A 25618-nucleotide genomic window follows, 5' to 3' on the forward strand; every position below is an offset into this window, starting at 1 on the left:
CAGAGGCCACCTGCATCCCTTGACTGGTGGCTTTGCCACTCAGCATCACATCTCCTTCCATGCTGACGTGTCTCCCTCTTTTAAGGACCTTAGTGATGGATTACATTTGGGCCTGCCTGCCTAATCCAGGATAATCTTGTTTTCATGTCAACTGGGCAGCCACCTTAAGTCTGTTTCTCCTGGTAGCCTAACAGATTCACAGGTGACAGGGATTGAGATGTGGACATCTTTGGGGATCCATTATTCTGCCTATCATAGGTGTAGACTAAAAAAAAAAAAAATGAATAAACACTGTTCAATGTAACCCCAAGGCTACAAGAAACTAGGTGAAACTAGGTTATGCTTGGAAATATTTTTAGTCTCATGAAAATAAAAAAAAAAAAAGAAAAGAAAGAAAGTTGGCATATCAAACGAAGCCAGGGCTGGTGACGTTATATACATGAATTTAGAAATTGCGGGCACCACATTGTCATTTTCTACATACCACCACACCTTGTTCAACACAGGCTTTAGAGAATTACTCTTCTCACGGTTCTAGTAAGAAAAATAAATTTGTCTTGCTATGTTGCAGAGAGTCTAAGTGGCAACTTTTCATTGTTTCCTTGTTGTTTTTTTTTTTTTTGTTTGTTTTTTTTTTATTTTTGTCTCATCGCTTTATTTCCCAATTGTCCTGATTTTACAATCCAACCTTCCTAAGTATTTCCCACTTTCAAATGCACAAGAGATTATCTTCATCTGAAGTCACCCTGGCCGTGGGAGGCTAGACTGGTAAATCAAGGGAAAAGAGAATTAGCCATAAGGAAAATTTCCAAGAGAAACAGATGAGTTGATCCAACAACTAACACTCTGTCCTTGCTATCAGTCAGTTGTGCAGTAGCTGGAGACACCCAGGAAATTCTGGGTCTCTCCATCTGCCTAAGCCTCAGACTTGGAGGTCTGGTTTGATTCCCATCATGGCCTGCGAGCCCCCCCCCACTTCAAGCCGCAGGCCAACCTTGTTATCCGTTTCACCCTCTCTAAGGCTCTGGGTCCTCGTTATCTCTCTAGGCTTATCTCTCCCCACACCTGCTCCTGGGAAAAGTCATCATCTGGGGAAAGCCCAGGTGCGCTCGCACCTGCAGTCCTTCACTCTTGCCAGTCTTGGTTGCCTCGGCTGCTTTGAGTGCTCACCCTTCAGGCCTCAGCTCAGGTGATAACTGTTCTGTGCAAAGCAGCATCCCAAACCCGAGGATCGGAGAGGCTGCGCCTCCGTCTGCTGGGAGCAAGGGAGGAGAACTGAAGCTGATATGTAAGTTTTTAAAAGATAAGGCAAAACATCCTTAGAGGTCATGGTCCCTAGCCCCCATGAGTGTGCTGGGTGCATCGTCCCAATTTCTCCTTCACATGGTGGTCTCACAAGGACCTTAGGAGTCAGATCATCATTTCTATTTTTCAGATGGTTAGTGTTAGAGGGAATCGAAATGTGCCCTGACTCACGATGGTGGCAAGTGCAAAGCCTGCAGATCCCCACGACCATGACATTCGCTTTTCAGTAGTTCCACCTGCTCATAAGAGGCAGGAACAAGGGAGCTGGACACTCCATAGAGGTGAATGATACGATAGAACTAGAAATCCTTGGTTCAGTCGTACTGGGGCTACTTACATGCTGTGGAGTCTGGGGCAGGTCACTTGGCCTCTCTGATTCTTAGATTCTTCAAGCCTGTCCCCTGAGTTTATCGTGAGGGTCAGATGGGATGAAGGCCATAAAGGGCCAGTGATCCTTCCCAACTGAGCATCAGGACACTCTTATCAAAGGGTATCAGAAAAGGCTTCCTGGCAGAGGTAGCAAAACAGGTGCAGGTACAGAGAGCCTCTGTCCTGCAGGCCCCGGGGGCAGATGCAGAACAGACAGGGAAGGCACAGAAGGAGGCCCAGCTGCACAAGCACTGGCCTTCTCTGGAAGTGCTCCCAGATGCTGCCAGAACACAGGCGGGGAGGGCAAACACAGGAGGGACAAGCCTCGGCTTGGTCCCCAAGGTGTGCTCTGGAGTCAGGAAAATAAATAAATAAATATCGAGCCCAGGGCAGAACCATCAGTCCCACCGAACTGATAAAGCAGTCATCAGGGGAGGGAGGGCTCACTGTGGGGCAGGAGTGTGGCTGGCTGTCTCTCTCCTGGAGCCACATGGTCAGGGAGCCCGGCAGAGCAGGCCTCAGATCTGGCCAACTGCGGGGCCCAGCTCGGGCCGGGCTCCATGTCTTCATCTCTCTGAGCCTCAGTTTCCCCATTTGTAACACAGGACTGCTGTCTGCTCTCCTACTCAATTTACTGTAGTAGGAGTAATAAACAGAGTAAAGAAAATAAAAATGAGTTCTAACTCCCAAAGTACCCTCCCCAAGATCAACCATGGCAGTCTTCTCAGAGCATGGGGAGCAGGAGGCTGAAGATAGGAATGGAAGGAAGAATTCTCACTTCTGTGCCCTTGTCTACAGTTTGGTATTTTGAACCATGGGATGGAAAAAAAAAAATGAAACCGAGAAGCTGGGCACAGTAGCACATGTCTGTTTGTACCCACGAGGATCAGAGGCCTTGGGAGAAACCGGGTGGAGAACTCTTTACACACACAGCTACCATAGAGTATGGTAGAAGCAGTCATTTAAGAAAAACTGGGGTCCTTCTAGGGGACTCATTGGCATTCTGGAGGTGTTGCCGATAAAGAAAGCAGGATGAAAGGAAATGGGTGAACTCATTTTATAAAATAAAGACCAGGGGTGTAAAGCTAGAGACAGAACTGCATAGGTGTGTTTTGGACAGAGAGAAGGAAGGGTGTCCCCTAGATTGGGAGGACTGGAGCGTGGGTGGGGTCCAGGAGCTGAGGCAGGATGATGGGAACCAATAGTGTCAATGATCTAAAACATTTAATAATGCTCATCAGGGACAGTGGTGCACACCTGAGAACCCAGCAACTTGAGAGTCTGAGGCAGGAGGATAAAAGACGAAAAGGAATTGGGGGTGTCAGTGGTAAAGAGACCTTGGGTTCAACACTGAGTGATAAGGCAACGACAACAACAACAAAACACCATCCTTGATGCTCCCTTCTCTTGGTGAAAATTTACATATATGTGCATGCATAAAAAGGTGCCACACACACACACACACACACACACACACACACACAAAACAACTAGCAGCAACTCTCATGCGGTTCTCTCAAGACGGTGAGATTCTTGTTGACACTTTTAATCCAGGTATTCATATGAATAGTTCTAATTATGGAAAATCAGCATGCATTATTTATATAGTAAAGAAAAAAAAACAACTTCTAATGCAAAAGATAACCAAAACAAACTACATACCGATCCGCACCACTTCAATAGCGGGTGCCACAAGAGGTTGGAGTTCTCTTAAAGTTCCATGGTAAGGATTCTAAGACCTCTTGCAAACAGAATTTTCCCCCTTCTCTAGTTCTCCCTGCACCCCGCCCCAAATCTGATCTACAGTTTTGACCCCAGAGGCAGTCCCGGGGCATCTTGTGGCCATCTGTGGTGGAGCAGATCCATCTGTGCTGCCCTTGATGACCTTGGAAGGGTGGCTGTGGATGGTGGTTGCCAAGCCATCTCAGTGCTGCCCCCCCCCCCAATACCTGTGCCTCCTCTGAGTTCTTGGTAAAAGCCGAGCCTGGCACCCACCGTAGCCAATTGCCACAGCTAAGGTCCATGCCTTGGGCTATTCCTCAGGATGGGAGGCCCTTCCCCCTTCAGGGCCGCCCAGGAGCAGTGGGGACCCAGCTGCAGGACAGAGTGCTTTAATGACAGGCTCTTTAGTTTATCCATGCAAACACACAAGGCCACTTTCCACCAGGCAAGCCCACAGTGGAGCAACACCCCGTCCCAGTGGCAGTCTGAGTGTCCTCGTGGCTCAACAGTCAATCCCAAATCTACCCTCAGACCTAGAGGCAGGAGCTTCAGTGGATCTGTCAAAGCCACATAATGTGGGGAGAGGAGTTTGGGATTAAAGTCAGTGAAGAAGTCGGGGTCCCTCTCCTGACCCCATGCTCTCCTCCCTGGAGAGAATATCCTCTTCTCTCTCACCTCTTCACGCCTCCCAGGGGAGGTGGTCACTGAGGCAAGAACAGTGACTCAGCCCTGTTGGCTTCAGACTGCACCAGAATCTCTGTGCCCCCCACGGGGTTGCTAGGCAGGGGTGGGTTAGGGCTAGGGCTGTGGTTCCACTATGACTTTGGTCATGGTTGGGGTGAGGTTTCAGCTAGGGGGGAGTAGGTAGGTCCTAATTTCATTCTTCCATCAATCTTTCAATGAAACCTGGTGTTTTGATTCTTCCTTGACTCTTAGGTGTGTTTCTCCAGTGACTCTGACCTCAGCGAGCAAAGCCATATGATTATCGGGGACCGCCCCAGTACCACCCGTTGTCTGCCCTCCATTGCCTCCATTGAAGAACTGGATTTCTGGTCTGTCCACACCTCACCACCAAGCTCCCCAGAGAAGCCCCTGCCTGGTTCATCATCACAACAATCTCATTTGGGCCCCAGGAAGATCTGTGACGACAGTCCTCACTGTTTTGTTGCAGTGGCCCCATAAATAGCAAGGGAAACAGAGGGGCATGACAGCTGCCATATGCTCAGGGGTTTGTTGTGCAGCCACATTTCTGTTCACTGAGTGACTAGTTGATCTTTGGTCCAATGGTTGTGCCGATATTTTAGGGAAGGGAACGCTTACTAAGGCTGTCAGGTTGATCCCCATAGGCAGCATCGTTCCCCTATTACGAGGGAGAGGGTGGAGTCTCTGAGGGGAAACACCTGGTTAAGTGGCAGAGGCACAGCCTGAGTCTTTCTGGTGCCAGCGTTCATGTTCCTTACACTACATTTTGTTTCCCCCTAAAAGCCATGAAAATCCAACAGGAACGGCTTAGGTAAAACGCTAATGCACACGCATGGGAGAGACAATAAATTCACGCGGATTCCCTTTCTGTACCATGCCTAACATGTTGCTAAGGAGGAAGATTGGACAAGGGGACTTCAGGCTCATGTGCTCTGAAAGTCAAGTTTGAAGGTAAAACTCCAGTAGTCTCTGGATGCAAATGGTGTCACAATTGGCTTACAGACTATGACATAAGAAATATGTATATATTCAGTCTCTGTCCCTAGTTCCCAGGCACAGAGTTCCTTAAGCTCTTGCAATTTCCTTAGTTCTGAGGTGCTAGAGGCATCTTGTTTATTTGTTTTATTTCTGGTGCTGGGGATTGAACACAGGGGCGCTGCATATGCTAGGCAAGTTCTCTACATCCTCAGCCCTAGAAGCACCTTGTATTCCAATATTTGGTCTTTGACACCAGTTCCTGACACAGCTCCTAAATCTCTATAGAGTTTCCTGAGTGACAGATGGGAGCATCTTCTGTTCTAATGAGGTGACTCTTGGTGGGCTTCTGGATGGAATTTGGTTATGAGAAAAATCAAGCCATGATTAGAATCTTGGAACTTTAATCTCCATCCATTTATTAGCAAATGTCATAAAGTTTTTCTTTTTATGACTGAGTAATATTTATATATATATATTGGAATATTATATATACACCATATATATACAATACAATATATACACCATAGTTTCTTTATCCATGCATCTATTGGAGGGCACCTAGGTTGGTAATAAAAGAATTTTAAAACAATCTCAAGTTAAAAAGTTGCCGCAGTCTGGCTGGGCATAAATCATGAGCCACTCAAGCAGAAACAAACTTTATTTCTGAACTCCACCAGCACACTCCTCACACGCTCCCCGGGAACTCTCCCGAACGCCACCCATGCGGCTCCTCCAGGAACACCACACACCAACTGGAACTCTCGCCACCAGAACTTCACCAGCCAATGAGAACTCTTCAGGAATCCCTGCAAGGGCTCAACCGGAACTCAATGGGAACTCTGCGAGAACTCAAAAGTCATCATCTGAATGGCTCGCTTCTCAACCAATACTATTGGCAAAATGCCAGGCGTCATCCCCACTCGGCTGTGGCCCTCAACAAAAAGTAATGAGTGTGCTTTTTTTAAAAAAAATAAGTTGACCATGATAAGTGAGGAGAGAGTACAGGAGGGCAGCTTCAATTATAAATGAGGGAGCCACCGTGAGGTTCATAAAGAAGATGACAAGAGACAAGGAGGTGAACAGATTGGATATCTGTTAGATTCCAAGGCTCTAAGCTGCAAGCATGTTGACAAAACAGAGAACAGAAAGGAGGCTAAAGAGGCTGGGTGGAAAGAGTGGGAGGGAAATGATGGGGAATGAGGTCAGAGAAGTTAGGGGGGCATGGATGGAGATGGATCCCGGAGGCCGCCATCTTACTGGGTGAAGGATGGAGACACAGTTGGACAAGGGTGGCCTTATCTGGCCTTATCAGGCTCTCTCTGGTTGTTTTGAGAATAGATTGGGCAGGGGGAACAAAGGCAGAATCAGGGAAAATACGTGAGAGGCTATTTAGCAATTCAAGTGAGAGAGAATGGGGTCTGGACCAAGGGAGAGGAGGAGAGGCTGAACCCCCAAGAGAATCTAGAGCAGATGCCAGCAGTACTTTCTGCTCAATGGAGCGTGGAGTCTGAGGGACAAGGAGGCACCGAGGTCCATCCAAGGTTTTGAGCTTGAGCAAATGAAAGGATGGGGTTACCATCAACTGAAATTAGAAAATCTGTGGGCAGAGAAGATTGGGAGAAGAGCGGTTCATTTTGGACGTGTCGAATTTGAGATGTCTATTCGACGTCCAGGAAGAAGTGTCAAAAGGTTGCAGAGGGATCTGGGCTGGAGAAGAGTATCCACGAATCATCTGCCTTGAGCTAATACTGTGAGGTCACCAAGGAGTGAGTAGAGATAAAGGAGGGGGAAGTGCTACTCCTGGAAATCACCCAGAGAGACAGGAGAATCTTTTTTTTTTTTTTTTTTTTTTTTAAGATGGGAAGAATAACAGCATGTTTGTTGGCAGATAGGAATGACTCCGTAAAGAGCAAAGAACTGGTGATGTGGGTGAGAGAGGGAGAATTGCTAGAGTCATGTTCTTGTAGGCAAGAGGGATGGGATGTAGCTCATGAAGGGAGAGATCGCAAATCAATCGTTCTCCACCCCTGGGACCTTGGAGTGTGCAGGTTGGAATTGTTTTTATTTGTTTAATTTCACAGAGTCAGATGGCATCTGAGGGCTGAAACCATGGGCCTCCCCTGTTTCCGGGACGTCTCCACCCTGATAGGAAGATTCTGGGCTGGTGTTGAAGAGATAAGGAGAGTGCGGTCTTCCCTAGCACCCGTGCACACAGTCCCTTAGCTCTCTAGACACCTCTGTGTGGCCTTGCCAAGCTCTTGGTCAATGACACTGTCATTCTGTTTAACTCCCTATCAGAGACAGCACTGGGACTCCAGGGCTCCTGTGCCACTCTAGGAGGTGATGTTCTCTCTGCTCTCAGGACTGAAGATGGGAGGGCAGGGCAGGGTCCACATGTGGGTATAACCATAAAAGAGTAAGATGCCGGATGGGCACAGTGGCACATGCCTGTTTATCCCAGCAGCCCCGGAGGCTGAGATAGGAGGATTGAGAGTTCAAAGCCAGCCTCAGGAAAAACGATGTACTAAGCAACTCAGTGAGACCCTGTCTCTAAATAAAATACAAAAGCGCTGGGGATGTGGCTCGGTGGTTGAGTGTCCCTGAGTTCGATCCCTGGAACAAAGAGAGAGAGAGAGAGAGAGAGAGAGAGAGAGAGAGAGAGAGAGAGAGAGAGAAAGTTGCCAAGAAGGTAGGAGGAACCTGGAGAGAAAGGTTGGAAGCCAGGGAAGCGAGTTCCGTGAAGAATGGATGATTCACCCGATGATGCTCTCACAGAGAGTTCGAGCAAGATAAAGACTGGACGGCGCCCACTGGGTCCAGCCACCGGAAGCTTTGTGAAGGCAGTTTCAGTAAAGAGGCCAGGAGGAAGCCAGAGTGCTGTGGGTGGAGGATGTGTGGGAGGCGAGGACGTGGGGACAACTGAGAGGAATAGTTGTTCAATTCATTTGGCTGCAAAGTGAGGGGGGAAGATGCAAAGACAAGCTGAGGTCAAGGTTAAGGTCAGGGAAAGGGGGGGGGGTTATTTCAGGAGGGTGATATTTGAGATGTTTATATGCAGAGAGGAGAGGACCAGAGGAGGGAGGATGGGAGTAGAAGACAGAATCTAAGAGGAAAAGAGTTTTGAAAGCGATGGAAGAGGCTCAGAGCACCAGCTGAGGGGGAAATACATGAAATACAGAGTTGGCTCGATGTGGACTGGTCCCTTTGGAAGGAAGCCAGTATTTGCAGTGGTGACAAGTGCTGTTGCCCTCAGATGATTCCGGATGAACAGCAGAAGCTTCTCTGTTGGGGAGATCAAGTTGCAATTGGAGCACCCCAAAACTCCCTGCCCCGGAACCAAGTCACAGGACCCATTCAGGAAACAGGGGGAGGAGCAGCCTGAGGTCCAGAGTTCAAAAGATAGGAGAGAGCCAGGCCTCCTTTGCCACCTGGGGAAGCGGGGGCACTGAGGTGGTGACTAACAGGGAGAATGTGGGAGGCGTTGGACAATGGGAGGCTGAGGAGTCAGAGGAGGATGCACAGTGAGTGTGTGTGTGTGTGTGTGTGTGTGTGTGTGAGTGTGTGTGTGTGTGTGTGTGTGTATCAGGGCTGGCCTCTTGGGGCCTAAGACCTGGGCCGGCACATGACCTTGTGCCCAGAAGGCTCCTGTGCTTGCTTTCATCCTCTGATGTTGCTGTCTTGACTATTTAATAATTACTATGTTTTCTTTATTTTTTATTGGTGCATTGTAATTATACATAATAGTGGGATTCGTGATACCGTATCTGTACACGCACATGATATCATTTGATCAGTCTCATTCCCCAGTACCTTCCTCTTCCCTTCCTCCCTCCCTCTGATCCACTTGCTCTAATCTACTGATCTCCCTTTTATTATGATTATTAGTTTAATTAGTGCATTATAATTATATGTACAAGCAGATTCATTGTGGTATATTTGTACACAGACAGAGCATAATCTGGTAGATTTTTGCACAGAAGTCTTCATTTTTCTATTTTTTACTGGGACCTGCTCATAATGTAGCTGCTACTAGGGGAAGGCTTTTAAGAATCCAAATGAATTGGTTGAAGTCACCACTACTGCTTTGTTTTAGTGTTTGACACATTAGTAACAAAATCTAGGGGTCTGCCACCAGGAAGAAAGCCCCACCAAACAGACAACATCTACCCAAGACTCTCCGCAGGACTTTCTTACTATTGCCCCTCGGGATATCAGGGAATGACACCTTCCCTCCACCAGCCATACCCACCTTGGCATAGAATGGAATGGGCTGGCTACATACACCCCGGTGACCAAGGCAAGGCCCTCACATTAATAATCCCCAGGGGATGCCCTGAGCAGTTGCAATGGCCACAGGAGATCTGTGTGTCTCTTGGTCCCTTCAGTTTCTGTCACTGCTCTCTGTCATCCATTCAGCAGCTCTTATACTTACTCTATTCCAGAGTGTTCACCTCTAGTCATCCAGCAGGATCTTAGCACGTCCCCGCTACCCTTCAAAATAAAGGAGTGGGCAAAGAAAGGCCTGGAACGAGCAGGACAGAAGGAGTAGACCTGGAGGGCACCGCATAACTTATTTCCCCCACCTGCTTTTAATTCAAATTCAAGCTGGGCACAATGGCGCACACCTGTAATCCCAGCCTTCAGGAGGCTGAAGCAGGAGGATTGCCAGTTCAAAGCCAGCCTCAGCAACTTAGCAAGGCCCTAAGCAACTTGGTGAGACCCTGTCTCTAAATAAAGTACAAAAAAGTGCTGGGGATGTGACTCAGTGGTTGAGTGCCCCTGGGTTCAATATGTGTAACAAAAATAAATAAACAAGTAACTGGATTTCAAATTCAAAATCTCTCTTCTCATGCTCCAAGTTCACTATTTAAAAAGTAGGAATTTATCTTGCAGTATGAAATTAAAACCTATCCTTAAATTTCTACAATGAGATCTGCAGTGCCCCACGCTGTCTGTCTCCTCGCTACTGATGGAACAAGGAAGAACAAAGAGACTGCAGTGGAGTTCCCACCTCGACACAGTCCAAGACAGAAGGAATCCTTCCATCCACATCCCTTCCCAATACATTTGCAACATAAAAGATTAGAATTACATAAAATCAAGAAAAAAATAAAATTTCAACCTTATATCACATCCCAGGGCTGGGGATATAGCTCAGTTGGTAGAGTGCTTGCCTTGCATGCACAAGGCCCTGGGTTGAATACCCAGCACCACAAACAAAACAAAACACCAACAACAAAAAAAAACTCCACATCTCCATATTATCTTCTCTCAACTCTTGTCAACAGTTTGTATACTTTCTCCTAGTCCTCTTTTTAAAAATTTTTTTTTAATTTGTTCTTTTTAGATATACATGACAGTAGAGTTTATTTGACATATTTTACATACATGGAGTATAACTTATTCTAATTAAGATTTCATTCTTGTGGTCATATGTGGAGTTACACTAGTCCTGAATTCATATATAAACATAGGAAAGTAAGGTCCTATTCATTCCACTCTTTCCTATTCTCATCCCCCTCCCTTCCCTTCATTCCCCCTTGTCTAACCCAATGAACTGTTCTTTCCTACCCCCCTACCTGCCCCATTGTTATGGGTTAGCATCTGCATATCAGAGAAACCATTCAGCCTTTGGTTTGGGGGGATTGGCTTATTTCATTTAGCTTGACAGTCTCCAGTTCCATCCATTTACTGGCAAATGCCATAATTCTATCTCTCCTTATGGCTGGGTAATATTCCATTATGTATATATATATACACTTTTTTTATCCATTCATCTGTTGAAAGGCACCTTGGTTGATTCATAGCTTAGCTATTATGAATTGAGTTGCTTTAAACATTTATGTGGCTGTGTCGCTGTAGTATGCTGATTTTAAGTCTTTCAGGTATATACCAAGGAGTGGAATAATTAAGTTAAATTGTGGTTCTAAGGAATCCCCATACTGCTTTCCATAGTGAGTGCATCATTTTGCAGTCCCACCAGCAAGGGATGAGTGTACCTTTTCCCCCACATCCTTGCCAACATTTATTGTATAAGAATATAAGATATTCTTGATTGTTGCCATTCTGACTGGAGTGTAATGAAATCTTAGACTAGTTTTAATTTGCATTTGTCTAGGGGCTGAGGATGTGGCTCAAGCAGTAGTGTGTGGTAGTGTAAGGGACCGGCGAACGACGGAGGAAGAGACCACCAAGAGACTGACTCATGCAACAGCAAAAGGGGGTTTATTGCAGATCCAGCATGCTGGGGCTCCAGGCCCACTCAAGAAGGGAGAGCAGCCCAGAGCCCCGAGCAGGGGGTTGAGCAGTGCTTAAGTACACTTTTTAGGGAGAGCAGGGACTTTACATCCATCACAGTCCCCTTTAACAAATCACCATACACCTTGGGAAAATCAAACAACAACTCTCAAACATGATTAGTACATTCATTGGCGGGAACAGGCCGGGCGGTGCTGAGGGCCATTGCCAAGTAGGAATGACGCATCGATATTTCCTTGCCAGCGTACCCCATGTTAAATGGACTTGCCTTGGAAATTTGCTGTGACCTTGCATGTGTGTTTGAGAAAGGTGACCCTGCTCAAAGACCAGGGCGGATCCGGGTTTAGAGCTGATCAGGTTTGAGGAAGTTTCCTGCTCCTTGAGTTTAAGGCGTTCCCGGTTTAAGACAATAGGGGTTTTAGGGAAGTTGGAGGTTGAAGATTATTGCTGCTGGGATTAGGGTGTTCCTGCTGCTTGTTCCTGTTGAGTTCTCATGAGATTAAAATGGGATTTGGAAAAAGCCTCGTGGAGTAGGTAAATTGGGCGGAGAGATTTTAGATTGCCCCTGAACCTGTGTGGAGGCGGTGTGAGTTCGGGAATAAAGGATTGCTGTTTGAATCTACAAGGTGTGTGGTGGCTCATGATTCTGTGCCAAGCAAGACCTTGGCAGGGCGGGAGTGGTAGGTCAGGCCTAAGGAGGGGGGTACATTCAAACTGATTGGTTTGGGCCCTGAGGTGCCTACGTGCCTAGCTGCACAGGGTCCTAGTTGTTAAACAACTAAGTGGTCAGGGGGGATTATCTAACGGGCAGTCCGGGGAATTGTCCTAACAACTACAGGAATTTCAGGCTTTGAGTGTAGCTTAGAAACTTTACAATACCTAGTCCTTTACATTTTAACTTCAGTTTCTTTTATCCTTTCAGTAGCATGCTCACCTGGCATGCATGCAGCCCGGTTGGATCCTCAGCACCACAAACAAAGATGTTGTATCTGCCGAAAACTAAAATAAATAAATAAATAAATAAATAAATATTAATTTGCATTTGTCTAATTGCTACAGATGTTGAACATTTTTTTCATGTATTTGTTGACTGATTGTATTTCTTCTATGAAATATGTGTTCAGTTCCTTTGCCCATTTATTGTTTGGGTTATTTGGGGTTTTTGGTGTTAAGTTTTTGAGTTCTTTATATACCCTGGAGATGAAGACTGTATCTGAGGTGTGTGTTTTAAAGATTTTTCTCTCATTCTGTAGACATTCTTTTCACTTTCTTGATTGTTTCCTTTTCTGAGAAAAAAAACTTTTTAGTTTGATATTGTCCCATTTGTTGATTCCTGATTTTATTTCTTGTGCTTTAGGAGTCTTGTTGAGGAAGTTGGTTCCTAAGCCAACATGATACAGAGTTGCACCTACATTTTCTTCTAGTGGGTGCAGGGTCTAATGCCTGAGTCCCTGATCCACTTTTGTACAGAGATAGGGGTTAAATTTCATTCTGCTTCATATGGATTTCCAGTTTTCCTAGCACCATTTGTTGAAGAGGCTATCTTTTATTATTTATAGTGCCATTGTCAGTATGAGATAACTGTATTTATGTGGGTTTGTCTCTGTGTTTTCCAGTCTGTTCCACTGGTCTACATGTCTGTTTTGGGGCCAATACCATGCCATTTTTGTTACTTTAACTCTGTAGCATAACTTAAGGTCTGGTATTGTGATGCCTCCTGCTTCGCTTTTCTCACTAAGGATTTCTTTGGCTATTCTGTGCCTCTTATTTTTCTAAATGAATTCCAAGACTGCTTTTTCTATTTCTTTTTTTTTATCTTTAATATTTATTTTTTAGTTCTCGGCGGACACCACATCTTTGTTGGTATGTGGTGCTGAGGATCGAACCCGGGCCGCACGCACTCTAGGCGAGCACGCTACCAGTTGAGCCACATCCCCAGCCCTGCTTTTTCTATTTCTATGAAGAACGTCATTGGTATTTTAACAGGAATTGTATTAAATCTATATAGTGTTTTTGGTAGTATAGCCATTTTGACAATGTTAATTCTGCCTATCCAAGAACATGGAAGAATTTTTCCATTTTCTAATATCTTCAGTTTCTTTCTTTAGTGTTCTGTAGTTTTCATTATGGAATCTTTCAGCTCTTTTGTTAGATTGATTCCCACATATTTTATTTTTTTGAGGCAATTGTGAATGGGTTAGTTTTCCTAATTTCTCTTTCAGATGATTCAACATTGGCTTATAGGAACACAATTGATTTATGGGTGTTAATTTTATATCCTGCTACTTTACTTCATTTATTAGATCTAGACGTTCTATGGTGCAATTTTTTGAGACTTCTAAATGTAGAGTCATGCCATTGGTAAATAGGGATGGTTTGGATTCTTATTTTCTTATTCATATCCTTTTAATTTCTTTCTTTTGCCTAATTGCTCTGGCCAGAGTTTCAAGGACTATATTGAATACAAGTGGTGAAAGAGGGCATCCTGTCTTGTTTCAGTTTTTAGAGGGAATGCGTTCAGTTTTTCTCTATTTAGAATGATATTCCCAGTCCTCTTTCTTTTTTATTTTTGGTACCAGGGATTGAACTCAGGGTCACTTAACCACTGAGCCATGTCTCCAGCCCCATTTTGTATTTTAGTTAGAGACAGGGTCTCAGTGAGTTGCTTAGTGCCTCGCTTTTCCTGAGGCTGGCTTTGAACTCACTATCTCCTGCTTCAGCCTCCTGAGCCACTGGGACTACAGGCATACGCCACCATGCCCAGATCCAATCCTCTTTCTTTACATGTGAATTCATGTGTGTGTAAGTGTGTGTACCTCATATGTAACTATATTTATACACATTATAGCTATATTCATACACATATAATATAAATATAGTACATACATATATACATACAAAGTTAAAAATTAATGGGATCATGCCAGGAGCAATGGCATATGCCTGTAATCCCAGTGGCATTGGAGGTTGAGTCAGGAGAACTGCAAGTTCAAAGCCAGCCTTAGCAGCTTAGCGGGGCCCTAAGCAACTTAGTGAGACCCTGTCTCAGAATAAAACTGTAAAGGGATAGGGATGTGGCTCAGTAGTTAAGCACCCCTGGATTCCATCCCTGGTACCTAAAAAAGAAAAGAAAATTAATGGCATCACAATGAACATAATATAACTCATGACATCTATTTGCATTAGAGCTTGTGTGGATCTATGCAATTCTTTTCTAATGATAGCAGAGGAATACATCATAGTTTCTCTAATCACTACTTCCTTGCCAAATATTTAGGTGGCACACCATGATATTACCAATAATTCTATTCTGAGTGTCTTTGTCCATACATGCTATGCTCATGGGCATCTTTTTGAGATATATTTTTCTCACTTTATCCTGAAAGCATCTACTCTGTGAGATAGGTATTATTTTCATCATCATTTTATAGATAAAGAACTAAGCACCATTATCCAGACAGTGATAAAGTAATTTCCATTTGACACAGTACAACATGGTAAGGGGTGGAGTTGGAATGCTGTTTCCTGCTTTGTGACCCAAGACAAATTACTTAACCCCTCTGTGCTTCCATGGTCTCATCTGCAGAATGGAAGGACTAATAACTGCACCTACTTTATAAAGTCTTTGTGAGGATAAAATGAGAAAATCCATGATAGCATTTGAGCGTTAGCTGGCACATTGCAGATACTCAATACATACCAGCTATCATCAATATTAGAGAAAAGTATGCAGATCTAGAGTAGCTTGGAAAACATACAGTAACAAATAGAGAGTTCAGTAAATCCTCCATATCTGATTGCTGCAACTTTGTGAAAACTGCATCTACTCAAGGAAAAAGATCTAGAGGAAATATGTGAAAAGAATTTCCTTGTTGGGGTGATGGGATTATGTGTGACTTTTTTGTATTTTTACGTCATGCTATAATTAAAAGGAGAGAGGAAAGGAAAGGAAATAAACTCTGACTTCGGACTTTGCCCTGGAGGATGTGAAGGAGCTCTCGAACACTCTGCAGGCCAGGCCTTGCCTCTGAAGAACAGAGCTAGGATCACTTGAGCCAGGGAGGCTCGGGTGCTCTCCAAGGGCTGCCTGGTGGCTTGTCTTCCTGGATCACAAATGCTGGCGCTCTGTCCCCTTGATCACCCTTCTCTTCAGTCGGCATTTATAGAGCGCCTCCTGTGCACCATACACTAGGCGATGATAGAGAGTGGAGAACAAGAGAATGAGCCTGATTTACAGCGAGGAACTTAGATAATAAAAGAAAAAAAAAATAAACAAGAATGATCAGACAGCAATAAGTGCTAGGCAGGGAGTTAAAATACAGACTGTGGTAATGGCTGACTGTGTGGCTGCTTGGAACTGGGAGTCAAGGAAGGCTTCTCCTGGGAGGTGGCTCTTCTGCTGATGAAGGGCAAAAAATGTTTCTAGAAGGAGGACGTGAGTCATCTGTGTTGAGTGTCACCAAATCGTCAGCTGTAATGAGGACTAAGAGGTGACCATTGATTGGGTTTGGCAGCAGAGAGATGAGATCCATTGCAGACTTGTGGCTATACAAAGCATAATTGGAATCCGAATAGGATTGGATCTGGATTTTAGCTTCACCACTTACTAGCTGTGTGACCTTGGATGTGTTACTTAACCTGTCTATAAATGTGGATAATGACATTCACATTCTTTTTGTGTGTGTGTGGTGATGGTGGTGGGGTACCAGGGATAGAAACCAAGGGTACTTAACCACTGAGCTACATCCCTAGCTCTCCCCCACTTTTATTTTGAGACAGGGTCTCTATAACTTAAAGCCTTGCTAAGTTGCTGAGAGTTGCTGAAGCTGGTTTTGAACTTGCAATCCTCCTGCCTCGGCCTCCTGAGTTGCTGGGATTACAGGCATGCGCCTCCATACCTGGCCTGGGATTGTTGTAAAGTTTAAGTGAGATAAAGCTTGTGAAACTACACAGCACTTAGTAGACATGCAACACACTGGTTTTAGACAGCTGGAAATCAGGGAAACTGGAGGCACTCCCTGGAAAGAGGTCTTGTGCTTCCTCCGTGTTCTGTTTTTAAAGTCTCAGCCATGCTCAGCCAAGACCTGGTTACTGACCTAGGGGCCTGAGGATTTGGGTGGCTGCCTCGGCCTGAGTGGGAAAGGAGGGCAGCTGTGATCTCTTCTCGCTCCTGGCTTGACCTCAGGCAGCCTTGCTGGGGAAGTCTCAGGTCAGAAGGTTTCAGAGCAGCCAGACACGGAGCTCACTGCTATTCAGTTCTGGACTGAGCAGGATGGATTGAGGCTAAGGGTAACTAACTTTATACCTAAAACCTTAAATTGTGTGTCCTGAGCAAAACTGGTGCTTAAAGTAATGCCCCTGTGATTTGGACAAGTTGCTGGGACTTTTGAGAAGCCGTAGACCTTGCCATAAGAAGACCAGGGTTCCTCTAGACCTTGCTTAGGAAAAAATGGAGTCAGCATGGGTGGGGAGCCCATTTCATGGCCATCTTTATGCTCTCTTCTTTAAAAATGTCACTGGGACTATGGAATAATGGAAGACCAAAACAAGAGGTCACCCTCTACAGGACGGTCAGCAGGTGTTGGGTGTAGTCCTTATCCCAAATGATCAGGTCCAGAATCATCCAGTTCTTAGTCCTGGAGGTTGCTGGTGAAAGCCAGGGGCTGAATAGGGAACCCTCCGCAGAGATAGAAAGGCTGGTGGGTGGCAGGAAGCAGAGCCCCGGGGACAAGGAGGGTGAATAATGGCACGTGTGTGGCTGCTCCACCCCCCCAGAGTCCATGGGAGACACTGCTAATCTGCCACAACTCATCCCCAGGAGACCTAAACCCAGGCCTAACCTAAACCTGAACACACTCAAGAGAGAGCTCCATGCGGCCAACTCCCTTGGCCTTGGCCCTAGAGGACAGACTTAGTAAATGCTCTTGAACTTGGACAATTGTACTACTCTCTCAGAGTGGCATTTGGTTACCTTTTTTATAGTGTGTGTGAGGAGCTCTGTGGTGTTTTAGTAGCATCTTATAGCATGGGACCATCTTCTGCCAATCTTCGTTATGTTAAACTGATTGTAGGAGATGATGGGGCTTTGGAATTCAACTTCTGTGGGCTTCTAGAGCAGTTCTTTTCCACTTTTACTGTGCACACGATCTGGGGAAATGCACAACCCAGGGCAGTGGGCCCGGAGAATGGCCTGAGATTTTATGCTGCCCACAAGCTCCCAGGAGGTACTGGGCAACCCAACCTCATGCACCCTCCGGATAGCCAAGAACAGATCACCTTAGGCTTTTCTCACTGGAGAAGACAGGAACATTTCAGGCAACAAGAGCCTAATAGGGCTCACAGTGTTCTAGAAAAAAACTTGGCAAGTTCCTTAAGCCACCTGGACGAGCAATCTGGGATGAGGTAACTCTCCATGCAGAGCCGCGTTATGAAACAGATAAGAAGCTTGAAGAAACTCTTCACTCCAAACTCTCATTGCCTTGTGTGCAAATGACTGTTCATGGCCAGGGAAGGCTGGTGGCTGCTGGGCCTTGTCACCTGAGTGGCCATGAGTGAACTCCCAGAAGGCTTTGTGGAATTGCCAGGGATCAAAATGGGATAAGGAGGAAGCCAAAGCGGTAGTGTCCAGGGAAAGAAGTCAGGAGACCGTCTTCACATTGATAGCTTCAAGTTTTCAAGGCCCATGGGCCATCTTCAAATCACAGTCAACCAACCAGCAAGAACACCTGTAGCTGACTTCTTAGTTAGAGAGCCCTGTTACACCAGTCTCCTTGCCAGAGAGGAGAAATAGGTTACAAATGAGTTGTTTTGTGGCTCTTTCCATGCACATATTTTATACCAGGCAAAACTATGGCTAGATTTAAGGAACGCTCAGGTAACTGTGTAAAGGCAAACGCAGAGAGGACTGTCCGAGAGTAGCTACCACCACCCGGACGTGGGCCTCCTTCTCTTAGGACTGTGTCAACAAAGAAGCAGCCACAGCATGAGGAAAAGATAGAGGGGTGGATGTCATTATTTCCTCTGTGACACTGGGCAGGTTACTTGATTTCTCTGGATCTTGTTTTCCTCATCGGCAAAATACCATCTCCTTCAGGGCTAATGTCAGAATTCGATGAGGCCATGGATGTACACACAAGTCCCAAATGTAAGGCCTGTCTTGTCCCTGGTAGTTGTGGGTGGTGACTCCCTTCCAGGCTCCACCATGCACCTTGCTCTAACAGGCTGTCCCTGCTGACCATGAAAAGCATTTCAAGAGAGCCACTGACCTCCCCCGTCTCGGCTGGACCACCTTCCTCTTTGGTTCCCCTGGCAGTACACCACCCAGATTGAGCCGGGGGATAGGAAACCTAAATTCCTCAAGTATAAACAGAGATAGCGAGGCCCACGCCCAGGCTCCTGGGAAGATCCATGAAGCCCTCAATTTGGTGTGTGAACAACAGTCCCAGTTAATATCTGACGGCCTGGAGTTTGGCTGAACAACAGAATCCTCTCTAGGGTCCTCGGTTGGATGATAAAGTATAAACTTATCAACTTTTAGGAACTCTGCAAATTACCAGTGTGTGTTGCATTAGTGTTTGCAAGTTATTGTCACTCACTGTAGGCTAAGTCAGAGAAAGGAGCTGAAAGGGTTTTCTCTTTGCCCCTACTATTTGAACAGGCCCCTTTATGTAACCCTTGCCTTGGGGAGGACAAGAGCAAATGCAGAGATTTTTTTTTTTTTTTTTTTTTTGGTGACTGGGACAAGCCTCAGGAGCAGGAAACATTGCTGACTGGGAGAGGATCACCCTCCTGGGGCCCACCCTACCCCTGTGTGCCTTTGGCCACCCGGCTATCTTCCAACTCTGCATTGTGACTATTGACTCACTCCCAGGCAGGTCTAGACTTGTGCTCAGACGGTGTGTGGAGAACCTCCTCTGTCTCTCCGCCAGAGAGGACAGCAAACATCGTCCTGCGAATGGGAAGCCCACAGCGGCCTCTCAGAGGCCAGACCCCAGCTGGGCCTCATGGGTTGCTCAAGCCTCTCTTCTTCCTCTCTCTCTCTCTCTCTCTCTCCCTCTTATGGAAGCTATTCTGAGATTGAGCAATGCTCCGGAATAACTGGGTCAGGTCAGGCATGTGCAGGAGTGGGACACCATAGGACTGCGGAGGGGACTGTGTGCCAAGCAACGGCCAACACACCATTAGCCAAACAGGAAAATCTGGAACATCTACACACAGACTACTCAGCAACCCTGTGCTGACTGGATCAAGGCCAGCTCGCTCAGAAAGGAGAGCTTCACCTTATGGGAATGTATGGAAACGTCACAACAGAGCCTATTATTCCGTACAAAGAATATGCACTAGGAATTATAGTTAAAAAAAAAAAAAGAAAAAGAAAGAAAGCTTCACCATCCAGTCCCTGTGAACGCCTCATCCTCACGTTCCAAAACACACCTCCATCTTCAGTCAACTGGACCTTTCAGGATCCCCCTCAAAGATCCAGGTGTGCCTGCTGCTGGAAGTCTCCAGACTGCTCTTTCTCCCTCTGTTCCCCCCACCCGCCCCCAACTCCTGCTGTGTCATCTGCTTCTCTGACAAGGTTTCCCCGGCCCTCTCAGACAGAGCTAATTATTTCCCTTTCTCTCCTCCCAAAGCACAACACGTAAATGTCCATTCATGCTTCACAGATCTGCCTCCCAACTTGCTGGACGGAGCTGCTCTTGGGAGGAGCCACATTGTACTCATCTTTGTGTGTTCAGAGCTCATCACAGGATTGAGCTCGTGTGACATTCTTAGTAGTAAACGCACATCAAACGGATGAATGGCTGACTGAGCAATGGCAAGAGAGTTGGCTACGGGGTCAAGACACCTTGATTGATGGCCTGGCTCTGCCAGTGAATGCTGTGTGATCTTGGCCAGGTCACGAAACCTCACATGCCTCACCCTTAGAATGGTAGTAGCAACACCCAGGCTACCTACCTCATAGGGCCTCGGTGGAAATCCAGTGACATAATTTATGGGGAAGCATCTTGAACGCTGAAAGGGGTAATGCGCACATCCCAACCCCACGGGGCCTGTTGGACTGGCTGCCTCCTACCTCTCTCTCCTAAGCAAGGTGAGAGTTGGCAAGGGAGGCCTCCTGCTCACCACACTCGCCAAAAAACTGTCAGCAAAGGCGTCTCTCAAAGCAAGCCCAAAGACAGATGTGTGTGCTTATATGGAAATGTGTTTTTAACCAATATAACACGAGAATGGAATTCTTTTTTTCTCCACATCCAGCCTTGATAGCTAATTAATTCCACCTGGAGGAAGAAGCCAGGCATTGAGCAAGGAAGAGTTCTTATTTCCATGTTTGGGAAAGAATTTCCAGTAGCGCTCTCATGTGGATCAGGGGAATCAAAGAGGATCAACCAAGTCACTCGTTTTAAAAGATCTCAAAGATAATTGAATCTAATCTCACCGTTTCACTAGCCATCCAGGAAGGGGACAGGATTAGCTTAAGAAACGTAAATGGCAGAATTGGGCATGACCCCTGATCCCCTTTCCACAGCTCTTTCTCCTACAGACCAAGTCTCCTGACCCCAGACTGTCATGACATTTCTTTTTTTTTTTTAATTTATTCTATTTAGGTTTATATGACAGCAGAATGCATTTTGACCTATTGTACCCAATTGCAGCACAACTTTACATTTCTACAGTTATACACGATATAGCATTGCACCATATGTGCAGTCATACATGTACCTAGGGTAACAACGTCTGTCATGACATTGCTTAACCAGTCTATTGGTGGCTGTTAGGTTGGACAAGTGAGGGCAAAGTTAATTATCCAAGGAAATACCCTCACTGTGGGCATCAGTCTCTTTTCAGCAAAGGAACACTGGAATTGATGGCCCTTGACACTTTCCTGCCTTCTTCCTAGTGATCCCCTTTCTCAGGTCTCAGATGGTTTTGAAACAGTCATCATCCCTTAACAAGGTATTTCTTTTTTTTTTTTTAATTGATTTTATTTTTTAAATATACGACAGCAGTGGAATGCATTACAGTTCTTATTACACATATAGAGCACAATTTTTCATATCTTTGTATATAAAGTATGCTCACACCAATTCATGTCTTCATACATAAACTTTGGGGTTTTGGGGGGGCTTTGTTTGTTTTTGCATTACAATTCTTATTACATATATATACCACAATTTTTCATATCTCTGGTTGTATATAAAGTATGTTGACACCCAATTTGTGTCTTCATGCATGTACTTTGGATAATGATGTCTATCACATTCTACCACCCTTGCTAATCCCCTGCCTCCTCCCTTCCCCTCCCTCCCCTCTTCCCTATCTGGAATTCATCTATTTGTTCCATGTTCCCCCTCCCTACCCCACTATGAGTCAGCCTCCTTATATTGGAAAAAACATTTGGTATTTGTTTTTGGGGGATTGGCTAACTTCACTTAGCATTATCTTCTCCAATGCCATCCATTTACCTGCAAATGTCATGATTTTATTCTCTTTTATTGCTGAGTAAAATTCCATTGTATATATATATCTCACATTTTTTTAATCCATTCATCCACTGAAGGGCATCTAGGTTGTCTCCACAGTTTAGCAATTATGAAATGTGCTGCTATAAACATTGATATGGCTGTGTCCCTACAGTATGCTGTTTTTATACCTTTGGATATAATCCGAGGAGAGGAGTAAGCTGGGTCAAATGGTGGTTCCATTCCCAGATTAACAAGGTATTTCTAAGTTGTCTCTGATGCACTGAGTCTCCGAGGAGATCTGAGTGCTGAGATACAATTCCCAAACTGCAATGGAGGGTGCTGTGGACCACACTCCCAAGAGAGCAGTATTCCAGCCCCCTGACCCTGCTACCAACTCACTGGGGGATCTTGACAAGGCATTTCCATCTTTGATGAGGCTTTTTAAAAACATATATATATTTTTAGTTATACATTGACACAATATCTTTATTTTGTTTATTTATCTTTATGTGGTGCTGAGGATCCAACCCAGGGTCCCTCACGTGCGAGGCACGTGCTCTACCACTGAGCCACAACCCCAGCCCCCTTGATGAGGCATTTTCAAGTCTGTAAACAAGGCTAAACTCCTCCCCAATTCCAGGTCAATTAAATCATCTGGGACCCTCCATAACCATCCGACAAGACCAGGATGTTGCATTAGATTCATTTTCTTAGCTAAAATGCCATGTGTAACCCAGGTTAGGCAAAATAGCATCCTCAGGTGGGAGCCAAGTGCTGGGCCACAATCCTGCTCACTCTCATGAATGGTGATTCTCTCCTCTCCGTCTCACCCTCTAGGAAGCTGAGGGGCAAGAACCCCTGGCCTTCATCTCCGTCATGTCTGTTTAGTGTTACTCTTTCCTCTTCTAGTTGGTGTCCTGGACTTTGTCTCTGCCCTCTCCCTGGTCATCTCACCAACACTACAGTTTCAACCACCCACTAGATGCTGAGGATTCTCAATCCTAGTCGGCTCCCCAGAACAGCTACTTACTCTTTCCCTTGGATGTCACCTCTGAGCTTCAGATGCACATCTGACATATCCTCCTGAGGGTCCTGCAGTCCCATCAGAGTCAACATCTCCTCTCTATGACTTCCCTGACCCTGTTGCTTCTCTCCCTGTCTTCCCCATCTTGCTAATGGTGTCACCACTTAGTTGACCAAGCAAGAACCCTGGAAGTCATCTTTGATGCTCCCTATTCCTGGAAAATCTGACTCCAAACATCAGCAAATCAGTCGTGCAGACTTTCCTTCCTTAACCCATGCACCTCCTTCCTTAACCCATGCACCTCCTTCCTTAACCCATGCACCTCCTTCCTTAACCCATGAACCTCCTTCCTTAACCCATGCACCTCCTTCCTTAACCCATGAACCTCCTTCCTTTCCTGTTTCTACTAATTCTGCCCAAGTTCCTGCCTTAGTATGGCTCACCTGTACCACTGTGTCAGCTTCTTAACACATCTTCCCCTCCCTCCATCCCTCCCTCCCTCCCTTCCTTCCTTCCTTCCTTCCTTCTTTCCCTGTTTCTCTCTACTGTGGATTGAACCCAGGGCCTTGCTCATGCTAGGCAAGTGTTCTACCACCAAGCTACATCCTCAGCCCTTTTCAATTTTATTTTAAGGCAGGGTCTCACTAAGTTGAACTTGCAGTTCTCCTGCCTCAGCCTCCTGATAGCTGGGATTACTAGTGTTCACCACCATGCCTCTTTCTTAGTGTCTCTTCTTCCAATCTATCAACCACCCTGGAGCTAAGAGCAATGAGCCTCTTCCTTGATGGTACATTGGGATCACACGAGAAGCTTTAGCTTAGTTCTCCTGGCCCCAGAGATTGTAATGTAGTTGATCTGAGGGGTGGCCTGCCATAGGGAGTCTTAAATATCCCTTGGTGAATCTAATGGAAAGTCAAGGTCGAGAGCTACTGTGCCAAAATAATCATTCCCAAACTATTGCCAGGGAAGAGTCAGAACCCTATTACTTGCTTTACCGAGTCATTGTCAGCCAGGCCACACAGACTACCTCATCTATCGCTTTAACTTCCCGGGTGATTCCAGGTTGCAGACAAAAATGAGACCTGCATACGTAGCTATGGCATGGACAATGGACCTGTTTGGAGAGAATAAGAAGAGGGAGGCCATTTAGGAGGTTGGTGCAGTGTTCCAGGTGAGAGACGATGAGATAAAGATGAGGACAGGAGCAATGAAAACAATTCCACTGATCTTTTCCCCTTCCCTTGAGCTCAGAATCATAATTAGTAAAAATGTCCTTGGATGCAAAGGCTGACCTTACCTTTCACAATTCTGCTTGGTTGTACATCCTTTCAGCTGGGAATGAATTTGGATAAGCAAACACAACCCCTTAACTATCGCAGTGAAAGGGAGCGAGGGAAAGAACGGCCTGAGACCAGAGAGGCCCCTGCTGAACAACTATGCCTATGACACAGACCACAAGATGCTATAAAGCAATCTTCACCTTTCCTTTGGGAAGGCCCCTGCCCATTCTGAGCCCACCAAAGCTAACCTTCCAGGTTGTTCTTCTCTTTCTCTTGCCCCCTTTTCTTCACATCTCACAGTCCTTTTGGTTTTTTAACTTATCCTCTCTACTCCTCCTGGCTCTAATTCATGCCCAACCAATTGGGTGCATCTGGTTTTCCCCTTTTAGGAGCTGGTGGGGGAGAGGCTGGAGACTCTTGGAATCCTGGTCTGGATGACTGCCAAGCCCCTGCTCTTCCTGCTATACCAAGCATCCTCGAGGATGTTTTTCTGATAAACCAAGGCTTTTCCAAGAGCAATCTGATCCGAACAGCATGAGGTCAGAAAGCAGATGTGCAGGACTGAGCATTTCCAAAGCCTTATGTTTTCCAGATTGATATCGTTGCAGTGGCCACAGTTCTTGTGAGATTTCTCAGAGGAGAATTTTCTTCAAGGAACATTCTTTGGAGGCAGCATGGAGGAAAACAGGGGCTTAGGAAACAGCAAAAGTGCATGAGTCCTGAATAAGAGGTCAGGGCAACATGAGAACGTCACTTGCCCTCTGAGCTGTGCTCTTTTCTCCTGTCAATTACTCAGGGCAATACATTTGCTTTGGTTCCGATTACTGTGAAGAGTCCGTGAAAGAATGTCTGGGAAAGTGCTTTTTAAATTGCAAAGGCCTCTGAATCCATAAGGACTTGTTATTCCACGTGCAAATGCAAGCAATTGATGCTTGGAAGTGAACCGTAGGATTGATGCATTAGTTTGAAATGCCAAAATGGACCAGGCATTGGATTTGTCAAGTGGTGCATATGGTTTTCTAACAGGGGATCATAATTTGTCTTGGGACATCCAAAAACTCCTGTAAAACAATACTGTGCAGGTTGTAACATATTGAAGATTAAGACGTATGGGCAAGATACCCAGATTTACAACATATTGGCTGTTTTGCAATTTGAAAATCTGAAACCAGGTTTTGGAAAGAACACTTTCTCTCCCAGCCAAGCAGCAAAGCCAGAGAAAGACAGGATCCAACAGAGAAGGTCCAATGCACGTTTCCAGAGTCCAATCAGGGTTGGCAGACCTGAAGGTCCACAGGGGTGAGACAGTAAGGGAAGTGAGGTGAATTGGGCTTCTGAAGGCAGAAGCTACTCAACACTGGCCCATGCCAGAGGTCTGTTTTTTTTCAAGAGAAGCTGGAAATCTGGGTTTTTGTATGTGCATGTATATGAAATTTCCATTTTTAAATGCTGGAAGTGGAACAAATTTAAAATACTGGGTGGGCCAAGCTAAATAGATGTGCTGATTGCATTTG

Source organism: Urocitellus parryii, chromosome 4 (genome assembly GCF_045843805.1).
Source record: "Urocitellus parryii isolate mUroPar1 chromosome 4, mUroPar1.hap1, whole genome shotgun sequence".
Classification (NCBI taxonomy): Eukaryota; Metazoa; Chordata; class Mammalia; order Rodentia; family Sciuridae; genus Urocitellus; species Urocitellus parryii.